We start from the raw sequence: 9,070 nt of genomic DNA, 5'->3' as shown, positions 1-9,070 counted from the left end.
ATGATATTGCGCAAGCTCCACGATTTTATGCGAGGTAAGGGGAACAACACTTTTACTACAGAACTTATGAGCAGATTTCCTAGAGGTTACTTCCGTTGATTCTTATATAAAGTATACAAAAAGAAAGTTGTGGAATCGTCTCAAAATTCGAACTCGAGATTTTGACCAATCTCCACATCTTAGACCTCCTCAAGTTTGAAGAAAAAATTTTTGAATTTATACATATTTATCTGTTGTTCATTCTTTCTGTCTGTGAATATATTAATTCAAACCCGCTTTAAGCTAGAAAGATGAAATTTGGTATGTTGATTTTACACCAAATTCTTCCTTAGATATCTATTGTTATAAAAAAAAATTACACTTTCTAAATATCTATCAAATTTTAAACAAAATCCATCCAGTGGAAGTGTTTCTGTGCGGCTCCCCAAATGCAAGTCCAAAAATTTGCAAAACATAAAGAGCAAAACGGATGGAATTCGGAACACTGGTTTAGTTTCAGATGTAGACTTTAACCAGATTTTGAATCAGATCTAACAAAGAGCTATCCGTTTATCTGTTTGAGCTTTCGCATATATGTATAACTGAATATATCAAACTTGATGGTCAACTTCAGCATCTATTGTTAACAAATTTGACAGACGAGCAAATATTTGATAGTCTGTCATTCTATGCTTTCGTGTGTATGTAAGCAAAATAACTAAAAAAAAGCAGCTTGTTAAATGAATTCACAGATGTGATCATATTACTAAAATTGTATTTTGTGTCAAATTTTGATTTCATTCTATCGAAAAAAAGAAATTGGTTACTCGGTTTCTTTTTCTATATTACGAAGCACAGAACGTTCATGCTTGAGACTCTGCACATAAAAATCTGAACATTTGTGGCATTCCTTACACAAGATCCAAGGTTTTATGTGCGGGCATTACACCTTTATTACCCAGGTAGCAGAGCCTCTGGTACAATATTGTAGCAGAGCCTCTGGTACAATATTGTACAATATTTGTGTGCTAATAGGGTAAAAAATTTCAAAAGAAAAGTTTCGCATTGACCACTCCCACTGGTTTAATTAAATGTCATTGCTTTATATTTTTTACTTTCTCGTATACGTAGTATAGAGAAAATATAGTAATCGTAAAAAACTGGAACACGAGATTTTGACAGATCTCCACGTTTTAGATCTCTCTGAGTTTAAAAAAAAATTGGAAAATATCCGTTTGTCTGTCTATCTGTGACAAAGATAGCTCGAAAGTACTTAGAGCCAGACGGTAGAAATTTGACATACGGTTTTTACACCAAATTTGTAGACATATATCAAATTTTAAGTGAAATCTGTTCAGAGGAAGTCCGCATATCCGGCTGTTTGAATATAAGTTATCAAGATAACTACAAAGCGAAGACGGCTAGATAGATAAGATTCGGTACACTGATTTAAAATATATAATATAGACACCTACCAAATTCTGAGCCAAAACCAGCAACGGGGAGACTATATGTCAATCTGTACTTTCAGAAACACATAAACGCGAGAACTCAAAAATGCAATGAATTAAATAATTAAATATATCAAATTTGGTATGGGATTTTGTGATTACAAATGTAGTCCTGTGTCGCATTTCAGTTTCAATCAGTTGCGAAAAACGCGTTTAAAACACAGATTCGATTTTCGGATACAATTAACGCATGCAGGGTTTAATCGCCAAATATCTTGCAAAGGATCACCCAATTCCTTCAGTAAAACTACTAAATTCACACTAAAGGTTAATATGTCGTAACTATTGTACACCAGTTCCATGCAAGGCATTCTCTGAGATAACGTCTCTATTAAAGAGTATGCGTAAGAGTAAAGGAAAGATTACTCTCTCTAGTTTTAATTTATGCATGAATCATCAAGAGATAATTAAGAAAGTAAATGCCTTAGAATAAAAATCAGTACTATTCATTGATTTATACATTTGAAAACTTAGATTTCAAAAGATATTTTATCTTTATCTGATATTCAAAGGGTAAAATTCTAAATAAATTTCATCATCTTAAAATTTCACTATTTGAATGAAATCTTTCAAATTTCTCAAATGAGATCATTGATATGACAAATTCATTTTTATCGCGTAAGCGATTTAATTGAAATCTCTCAACTTAACAATTTCTAGAAAAAAACGCAAACGATAATTTAAGGAAATTCTTTAAAAATTCTTTTTTTTTTTTGTAAATATTAGTTTTATTAAAATATTAAAATGTTTTTCTTACAACTGTGAGCGTTATTTTGTCACACAAGCAAATCTGCTTAGTTCCAGATAAATTTTATGGATTAAAAGAATCTCATGTTCCAGCATTTTTGTATAGAAAAAATTCCATTTATAGTATTTTGTTGATACTAAATGCTGGTGTAACAATGTTAAAGATATTGATGAACAAAAAAAGTTAATTGCTTTCAAATAAAGGATTGTTAATGAAGAAAAGTGCTCCTATATTGTATGGTTGGAATTTGAATGTTCAGTAAAAATTCTTTAAATAGTAGAAGATAATAACTTCTAGATCATAAACCAATGGCAATATTGTTTCTCAAAAACTTTCATGCTTACTCTCCAATAAAAGTTTTATTTCTTATCCTTCGCATAAAATTGTAGACCTGAAATAAGGCTACTAGAATAATAGCTACGAAATAAATCGAAATATCCTTGAAAAGAATTTAGCTTTTTTGTTGAATCTAGTCTTTTTTAGGTAGATTCCCATAGTAAGACTACCTATTGCAATGCTTCTCATGACAGACTCCGGGAAAATTTCTTCAGTTCTTCTCCAATCATGGTCCCTAGAACACAAAACCACCCTTCATTCAAAAGTTCGTTTCCCATGGTGCATTGCGATTGAAATTATAATGAGATTAAGGATGACGAATACTTTACGAGCGGTTATTACGTAACCAATATCAAAAAGTCACAAATACCAGTGATCAATACTTTTTAAAGAGGGGTGTGATTCAAATCCTTCATACGATCTTGCTGGTGATATTTCGATTACAGGTTTTGGATCACGATAGAGAGTAACAATCGATACGATATCACTGGAATTTACTGGAGCGGTGACTTCACTGGAAAGTAACAATCGATACGATATCACTGGAATTTACTGGAGCGGTGACTTCACTGGAAAGTAACAATCGATACGATATCACTGGAATTTACTGGAGCGGTGACTTCACTGGAAAGTAACAATCGATACGATCTGTCCAATGGAAGCTCTCGAACAATCTGTGAATGGATTGAAAAGTGAACGGACCGGTTATTGGAATTATCGTATCATTGAATTGCATATCGCTGAAATTTATCGGAGCGGTGACTTCACTGGAAAGTGTGAAGTCGCCGCTCCAATTCATGAGAGTAACCTTGAGTTTCCGATATTAGCATTTGATGATGCACTATTCCATACAAATCATTTTTCATTGCTTCTGACATAACTTTGCATATATTTCGTTTACTGCTGGCGCCATCTGTTGGTAAAATATGGAACTAAAGTAAACAATTTAAAGAAATGAACATATATATTTAATTCAAATTTTTCAGAAAATGGTTTATTTTAATAAAGAAATTAAATAAATAGTTTTAAAAAAAATCTAATTTAAGAAGTCAGCTGAAATAGATAAATTAATTCAATCACACGTTACTTAAATTAGTAAATTAAGTATTAATTACAATTAATAAATTTGATATTTAATATTAAGTAATAATTTTTAATTAATAATATGATTGAAATAACAAGTAATTGGAATAAATATTTAAAAATAACAATAGCAAAATTATTTGTTATTCAAAAAAGTGTGGATTATGCATCTCAAAATAAGATGAGATACTGTTCCGTTAAAGTGTGCGCGCGTTAATGTCATGCTTTTCGTGTTTGTGTGTGTGTGTGTGTGTACGTGCGTGTGTGTACGTGCTGTGTGTGTGCGCGCATGTGTTAGAATGTGTGTGTGTGTGTGTAATGGTTTGCCCATCTTATCTTGTGAACAGGTTAACTAGAGTACTTTTGTTTAGATTTTAACTAACTTTGAATATGTTGTTATAAATGTAAAAATCTCGGAGGAGTTCGTAAATAACCCATCTTGCTCAAAGGTGGTGAAAATGGTGATGGGTTAAAATTTTCATTTCGCTATAAGTTCTTTAATATTGAAGATAGAAGAATAAATCCAGTTATTCAAATTAGAGTCTCATTAAGGCGAACAATTTTTGTATTTCAAGTTTTTCGATAATTGCAATATCTTATAAGTTAGGGACTGAAAAGTGATTTTCAAGCCCTAATTTTGACTGTTTCCAATATCAACAATTTAGGCTGATAGATTGTAATTTAGATGTTTGAACCTACCTCTTCCTTCCAGCTTACCGAGAAGAATTTTTTCATACCAATTGAAATCAAAATTTGACACCGAACTGCAGTTACAGTCATAAGATCACATACTGAATCTCATTGATATAAATCATTTCGTTTTTGAATTATTGTGTTTACGCACATGAGAAAGTACATAACAACAGGCAGTCAAACAGATTTGGTACAAAATTCAATAAGAATCAGCATTTTAGGCACTAAACCTGGGTACCTAATTTTATTTATCTAGCCCTTTAGATTTTGTGGCTATCGTGTTCACTTTCACTCGAATGGCAAGATAGACAAAAACCGTCTGGATGGATTTCTTTTAAAATTTGACAAAAATCTGCAAGTTTGATTTAAAGACCATGTACCAATTTAATGCCACTAACTCAAGCCTTTTTTAAGTTATTGTGTTCGCAGACAGACAGAGATACAAAGTTCCAAAAATGTGTTTCTTGGATCGACAGGGTCGGCCTTCTGGGGGGTGCGGAGGATGCTATGCACCAGGGCCCCGGGATTGAGGGCCCCCAAAATGATCAAGAACTAAAATAATATTCTGAACTATAATAGCGGAATAGAAAGAGGAGAAAAAGAAATTTAACTTTAAAAATCACCGGGTTTGGAAATATACGAATATATTATTGTCTAATGCAAGTATGCAACATATTACAAACCTAAGGCAATAATTTACCATCATTTACCTCGCCTATTAAGTAAGATTGCATATAGTGTGTAAGAATTCATACTATGAAATATTTAATATTGTTCGATCTTATGTTCATGGCAAGAACATATCCCTCTGGGTGTCAAAAAAAAAAGAAAAAAAAAATATTAGAAGAGAAAAAAAGAAAAAAAAAGCAGTAACAAAAAGATATGTTTTCTTGTTTACGAAGTAATTCTGGCAATGAAAATACTTCGACCTCAGAAGTTACAATTCGAGCTTCAACTGAAGAAGAAAGATCCGTACAAACTACACAATCTTGTAAAGGAAATGCAAAAACTGCAAAATTCGTTGAAGAACTATACATTTATAAAGAATATGATCGATTTAGAAAATAACGATAACATATTTTATCAAGTGAATATAAGTGATCAATATTTATGGCCAAGTACTAATATAACGAATAAGTTTTAGAATGTTGTGTTAAAATCGGACCTGCAATTACACAAAGAAATTTTGCGAAGAATCCTGAAGATAGATCATTTTCCACTATATATTATTTCTAAAAAAATGCCAAATGGTGAAACCCAGCTCGCACCTGGTTAATATGTTCAAAAATGTAAGATTCGGTATTTTGTTTTTATTGTATACTATTTTCGAAACGAAGTGGAAATGAACAATCTACATGATTTGTAAAGGATTATAATAAACGGAGATAGCTATCAAATGGAATTCAAGATCATGAGCGTTCTGTTGGCTACTTTAATTCGTTTATTGTTTCGGAAGAATTGCTAAAATGGCTGAATTTATGTTCGACGATTGATAAAACAAATCAAGTTACTATAAATTAAAAAAAAACGTGTCTACTTAACTATTTCAAAAAATTGTGATTGATTCTAATTTGAGCATTTAATAATTTTCCACTGCGAGGAACCCAAGAGTAAATAGGATCCCTTCATAATGGCAATTTTTAAAGTTTATTCGAATTATTAAGTAAATACAATTTTAATATAAGGATTATATAAACAGAATCAAAAAATAGAATTGTGCATCATTTAACATATAGATCGCAAGAACAAATTATTTCTCCACTAGGAAATGAAATCTTTAATAAAACAAAAGACGGTATAAAAGCTTCCACGTACTATAGTATATAAATATACTCTTGATATTTCCCATAAGGAATAAATTAGGTATATAAATTTTGGATTAACTATAAACGAATCCTTTACAGGGGTTTATAGAAATAACTGATGTGACTGGAGAAGGAGTAGAAAAAATTCTATTGGAAAGATAAAGTAAACTTGATTTAGGTATTTTGAATTGTAGCGATCAAGCCTATGACAACGGTGACAACATGAAAGAAAAATATAAAGCGTACAATCTAAAATAATTGCTCTGAACCCTAATGCAAATTATATGCTTCCCCAATTACATTCTTTTAATTTATTAATTTGTGATGCCATTTCTAGTAATGCATATTTTAACGTTTATATTACCTATTTTCTGCAACTACAAAAGGCGGGAGAATCCTACAAAAAACATTACTCTTAAACTATTATGCGACACTCGTTGGGAAGCCAAAACAGATTTGGTAAAAACAGTGTATAAACAAATTTGTAATGTCCTAAAAGAATTTATTGATGCAAATACGGCTCCCGAAGCTAAAAGTCTGGAGGATTCAATACCAGAAGTGGCGTTTATTTTATGTTTAATAGTATGGCTTGCAATATTGCCCAGATTTATCAATATCAATAAATTATTCGATCAAAAGCAATTGTTCTTGATTGATTTAATTTTAGTCAATAAAATTAAAACTGAAATCCAAAATGTAATATATTTTTAGACGAAGCGAAATTGATAGTATGTAATTTAAATATTTCAGAACATATTTTTGAAAAAAAAAAAAAAAAAATTATATTCCGAAATAGCAAGTTAAAAGAAAACCCGATAGAGGAATTTAGATGCTAATTTTTAACAATTTAATTGAATCGTTATTGCGCAAATAGAAGATAGATTTAAGAATATTTCAAATTAATTCATATTTTTCTAAATTAATTATTTCAGTCTTAGAGAGAGAGCTGAGCACTTTTTCAGCAAATTAAAAATTAACAAAGAATTGTCTTCTGTCAAACATTTGGACTGAAGCCTTAAATGCACTTGCTATATTAAGCATTGAAAAGAAAATTGAAAAAAAAAAAAAATTGTAATCTTAAAAAATTAATTTTTACGAAATAGTTAATAGCAAAAATAAACTTACAATAGTAATATATGTTCGTGTTTGTACTTTTTCTTTTACTTTACAAAAAATTTAGGGCCCCAAATAGTTTTTTTGTACCCAGACCCCTTTATAGAGCAGGCGGCCCTGTGGATCTAGAGCAAATAACAATAGAAGTGAAGAGCAAATAGCTTGGATTGTAAATAGCAATATAAATGCTGAGAAAACAACAAAATAAGCCCCTCTACAAAGTAATACAACCATTAGGTGATATATCCTGCCATCAGCAATGAGACCGTTAACTAGTTCACATAATTTAATATACCTGCAAAGTAGTTAAAAACCTTTTTTTTTGGGGGGGGGGAGTAATTTCATATCCTGTTAGTTTTGGTGAGCTTCAGCTGAAGACTATGATTGATAACTATAAAAAATGCATCTTTATAATCTCAGCTTGAAGTTGTGTTGTCCAGGGGTCCATGAAGGCCTGGACAATATAATACAGGTACTGAATCGAGATATGTATAAAATACTTAACAATTCAGAGCTGACCACACAGAGACATCCTTCAGAGGAAGCTCCACCCGTCATTGGACATGAAGAGTCGAATTATTAAATATTCAACTTCCAAGGGTTTGTGGTGAATAGTTTATAAGCCAGTAAACAACTAAGCTGCACGAGCAATTGCTTTTGTATCACGGTCATGTAACTGGACTGCGAACCACAAGGTCCCAGGTTCTATCCTCGCTCATCCCAAATCACCACAGGTTCTCGAAGCCTCTACATTTTTTGCCATGTTTCAGGGCTATGTAATAATATGGTTTCATCTGATTTACAATGCTCACATGTTTGAAGGTATTCAAATTAAAATTAAATATCGCTAAAGTTTTATAAACAATATACGAAGGGTTTTTTTTTTCTAACGTTTTCAATATCACTTATAAATCTGTGAGTCTTCTCTCTCTCTTTCATTCTTTTAGATGACTTTTTAGCAGTCAAAAACCATAGGAAATTTTCTATTTAAGTGCTTGGAATGCGTTAAAAATGTTTTGTGCTTTTTTGTTTATCGTTTTATTCAGAAATGAGTAAGTTAAAAAAAAATTTAATGAATTTATTTATACGCAGAATATGATAACCAACTCTTGAATTAGCCAAAATTAAAAGTTTTATTATTTCAATTTGTTACATTATCTCTTATTCAAAAACTTTTTAGATAAATCATTATTTTTAAATCAATGAAAAATATCTTTTTCTATTTTTTTAAGTTTGGATAGCGAAAAAAATCTTAAATAAATTTACTTTGCATATAAAAAATCTTACAAAAGTTATTTGGCTCTGAGAAATGAGTCTTTTAATCAGATATAACCACTATTATTGTATTCACCAGGGAAGTGAAAACCTGTGTATTTATATGGCAACTTCATATGAATGGAAAGGCAGGGGGGGGGGTATAAATGCTGCCAGTGCCAGTCTTAGGAGGCGCCATGGGCGCAAAACAATGAAGCATGAATGAGAATTTTAAAAGCGAAATATCCTTTCCGAAAAAGCGATAAAGCTAAGTCTAGGCGCTATTTACATTTTCTAAACTACACTCAGGTTCATAAATTAAGAACAATGTCAGCTCCGGCAAATAAAGTTCAGAAACAAAACAAAAGCGACTTATTCGTAAAGCCCAATTATTAAACAAAAATTAAGAACAAAAAGGATTTTGTATGTGTGATACCATTCATGGAAACTACGATTTCTGCTCCCTGGAGTTTTTACAAAAAATATTTCCTTTTCAAAAACTTAACTCTATATGGTTGGCATGATGATTAATGCATTGTAGATCTCCC

The sequence above is a fragment of the Argiope bruennichi genome, chromosome 6 (assembly GCF_947563725.1).
Source record: "Argiope bruennichi chromosome 6, qqArgBrue1.1, whole genome shotgun sequence".
Taxonomy (NCBI): domain Eukaryota; kingdom Metazoa; phylum Arthropoda; class Arachnida; order Araneae; family Araneidae; genus Argiope; species Argiope bruennichi.
The sequence above is the reverse complement of the archived record's forward strand: the minus strand, read 5'-3'. Positions refer to the sequence as shown.